Genomic DNA, 4,001 nt, shown 5'->3' with positions numbered 1-4,001 from the left:
CCCCCCTTATCCCCAACCCACCCCACCCCCAAGATCCCAATTTTGTCCCCGGCAATTTTATCTACTTCCCTTAGCCAAGAGGATAACTATAAGTTTTTTCTTGGGTTCACCTTCTTCTTTAGCTTCTTTAGGTTCACCAGGTATACACTCTGTGACCTTTATTTATAATAGCCGCTTTTTTAAAGGGAGAGAGACCACGCCCCAATGGGCTGGTATCACAGCAGCTATTGGTTGGAGGGGCGGAAGGACCTCCCGCAACAGTTTTGTTGTGTAACCTTGGCTGTCTTGGAACTAGCTCTGGAGACCAGGGTTACCTTGAACTCACAGATCTGCCTACCTCTTGAGTCCTGGGATTAAAGACGTGTACCATAGTTCTCTGGATTTCTCCATTTCTTTAAGGGATTTTTTTTTCATTTCCTCTTTAATGATCTCTATCATCTTCATAAAATTATTTTTAAGGTTGTTTTCTTATGCTTCAGCTGTTTTGGGATGTTCCAATCTTGCTGTCATAGATTCTTGTGATGACATATTGCCTTTTCTGTTATTGACTGTGTTCTTACACTGGTGTTTAGGCATCTGGATATGGGCTGATTATAGGTCTAGGTGTTGATACCTGTGTTTGTTTGGTTTTTTTTTTTTGGGGGGTTGGTGGCTTGTTCCTCAGACTCTGTTTCCTCTCTGGTCTTTTGACCTAAGTGGAGAACAGTTCTGGTGACTGATGAGCCTTCAGGTCCAGTAGGGTATCTCCAATGGTGTTTTGGGGCTTTGAGTCCCTTGATCGGTTCTGGCCTTCAGTAAAGCCTAAGTCTTCTTGGGTCTCTAAATCTGGCCTGGCTTCCATTAAGGTTGAGTCTTCTGGGGTTACCTAGGACCAGCCTGTCCCCCAGTACAATTGATGGGACTGTTTTTTCCACTGGTGTAGACTGTGTCTGGGTCTATGAAGTCTGCTGGAATTCTGAGGAATGGCAACAGACTGGTGTGTTTGGGAGGGGTTGTGTTTGATGTGGTCAGACTCTTAGTGGAGGAAGTCTGCTGGTGTTGGAGGCAGATCCAAACAGCAGTACAAATTGGTATAACATTGACCTGGTGAAGGGTCACAGGAGACAAAATCCAAGGGGGGTACCAATCTACTGGTAGGCAGGTCACTCACTGGTTCTGGCTTGTGTGGTCTGGACCCACTGTAGCCACACTCTAGCTGGTGTGTTCTGTGTCTCAGTGGTGGAAGCCAGCTGGAATTGGAGTAGGGGTCTAGAAGCATCAGGGCCAGGGGAAAGCTGGGATAACATTGCCTGAGGAAGGGTGGTGGTGAACAAAATTCAGGGAGGGGAATAGTTCTGTTGCTAGGTGTGTCATTCACGATTCTAGCTAGTGTGGCCTGAGCCTGCTGGCAAAAGTCTTTTAGGGTTGGGAGGAGGACATGGCCACTGGCAGGAATGGGCTTGGGGAGTGGCCACCAGGTGCAGAATCCAGGTAGGGTGCAGTTCTATTGGTAGGCTTGTCACTCACCAGTTCTGTCTGGTGTGTTTTGTGCCTCAGTGGTAGAAGTCCACTGAGATTGGGTGTAGGGAGTCCAGTGGCAGCAGGGGCAGGGATGAACTGGGATGGCACTGGCCTGGAGAAGGATCACAGTGGACAGAATTGGGTGGGGAGACAGATCACTCAAACACCCATTCTGCTTCATATGGCCTGGGCTCACTTGGTGGAAGATTTCTGGGGTTGGGAGTAGGGTCCATCCATGCAGCAAAAGAGTAACTGGGATGGTATGAGCTTGGGGAAATGATTGCAGGAGGGAGAATCTTGTGGGGATCCATACCTGTCTTGGGTTTCTAATGCTATGAGGAGACACCATGGCCATGAACACTCTTATAAAGGAAAACATTTAATTCAGCCTATCTTCCATTTTTAGAGGTTCAGTCCCTTATCATCATGGTGGAACATGGTGGTATGCAGGAATACATGTTGCTGGAGAAGGAGCTGAGAGTTCTATATCTTGATCTGCAGGCAGCAGAAGCCACTGGGTGTCACACTGAGCATAGCTTGAGCAAAGGAGAACACAAGGCACATCTCTCCAGTGACACTTTCTCCAACTCTAATAAAGCCACACATCCTAATAGTGCTACTCTCTATGGAGCTTCTTTCTTTCTTTCTTTCTTTCTTTCTTTCTTTCTTTCTTTCTTTCTTTCTTTCTTTCTTTCTTTCTTTCTTTCGTTCTCTCTCTCTCCCTTCCCTCTCTCTCTCTCTCCCTCCCTCCCTCCCCCCCTCTCTCTTTCTTTTTCTTTTTTGTTTTTTTTTGAAACAGGGTAGCTTTGGAGGCTGTCCTAGGAGCCTTTGTGGTTTGTAGACCAGGTTAGCCTCAAACTCACAGAGATCCTCCTGACTCTGTCTCCCTAGTATNCCCTCTCTCTCTCTCTCCCTCCCTCCCTCCCCCCCTCTCTCTTTCTTTTTCTTTTTTGTTTTTTTTTGAAACAGGGTAGCTTTGGAGGCTGTCCTAGGAGCCTTTGTGGTTTGTAGACCAGGTTAGCCTCAAACTCACAGAGATCCTCCTGACTCTGTCTCCCTAGTATTGGGTTTAAAGGAATATGCCACCACCACCCAGCCTAGGGGCTATTTTCTTTCAAACCATCACATTCCACTCCCAGGCCCCCAAAGGCTTGTAGCCATATTGTAAGGCAAAAATTCATTCAATCCAATTTAAAAGTCCTCATCATCTATAACCGTTTCAAACTTATTTGAAAATCTAAAGTTCTAAGTCTCTTCTGAGATTCATGAAATCTCTTAACTGTAGTCCCCTGTGAAATCAAAATCAAAAAACAACTCACATACTTTCAATATATAATGGCACAGTGTTCCAAAATGGAGACAAGGGAGCCTAGTATGGAAATATTGGACTAAAGCAAGACCAAAAACCAACTGGGCAAACTCCAATCTCTATATCTCAATGTCTCATGTTAAAGCACTCTTAAAATCTTCAAATCCTTTCAACTTTGTTGACTATAACACACTTCTTTCTCTTGAGCTGGTTCCACTCTCTGTTTGCAACTCTCCTTAGCAAGTATCCTCTGGCTCTGGCACCTCCAACATCTTGGAGTCTTCAAGGCAACCCAGGCTTCACCTTCAAAAGTTCACACAATGGCCTATCTAGGTCTCTATTCAGAGACCTACCTGTCACATGTCTGGCCTAAGCAGCTTTCTTTAGTCACAAAGGCAAATTTCATAGCCCCTTTTCTCCTATTCTTCAAAATCACATGGCCAAAGCTGCCATGTTCTGCTGCTTACTGGGGCTGGAACATGGTACCATCAATTCAATTACATCTTCACCAACTTTCTGTTTTTTGGTGGTTTCCTTCGCTGCCTGAAACTGGATCTGTCCACCAGGCTGGCCTCAAACTCAGAGCTGCCAGCCTCTGCCTCTGGAATGCTGGGATTAAAGGTGTGCACCAACACAGCAAGCTTTAAGCTTTTGTTTAATACCCTTTCACAAATTGGAAACAAGCTGGGTGGGATCTTGCACTGAGGACACCACTCCCTTTATTCCAGTTTTTAATCTGTTTATTTCCTTGAATACAGGATTTAGCTCCATTCCACTTCCTGGTGCTCTTTCCCTCCACAAATCATATATTTTGTATTTTTCCTTGCTCAGCTTGTTCCTTTTCATTACAAATTGTCATCAGAGTTAGCATTAATATCATTGGATAGAGCCCATACCCTTACCTTGCTGCTTTGAGATTTCCTCTGTCAAAAGAATTAATCCAAATCTCTTCAATTTAGCCCCAGGCAGACACTCCCCCCCCACTAGGTAAGGGTCTTTTATTACTTGAATTCAGACTTGTTTTCCATCGTCATTTGATTGGAACTTATCAATGCACTCTATTGAGCCTTGAACTGACAACTCAAAGGCAGAGAAGCATTTCTTTTTTTTTTGCTTTCTATTTATTTTTATTAATTTTTTATTGTTTTAAGAATTTTATACATATACACACATAATAAAATATGATTATATA

This window comes from Alexandromys fortis, unplaced genomic scaffold (genome assembly GCF_014885135.2).
Source record: "Alexandromys fortis isolate MF-2015 unplaced genomic scaffold, M_Fortis_MF-2015_v1.1 scaffold_230, whole genome shotgun sequence".
Classification (NCBI taxonomy): domain Eukaryota; kingdom Metazoa; phylum Chordata; class Mammalia; order Rodentia; family Cricetidae; genus Alexandromys; species Alexandromys fortis.
This window is presented reverse-complemented; position numbering follows the sequence as displayed.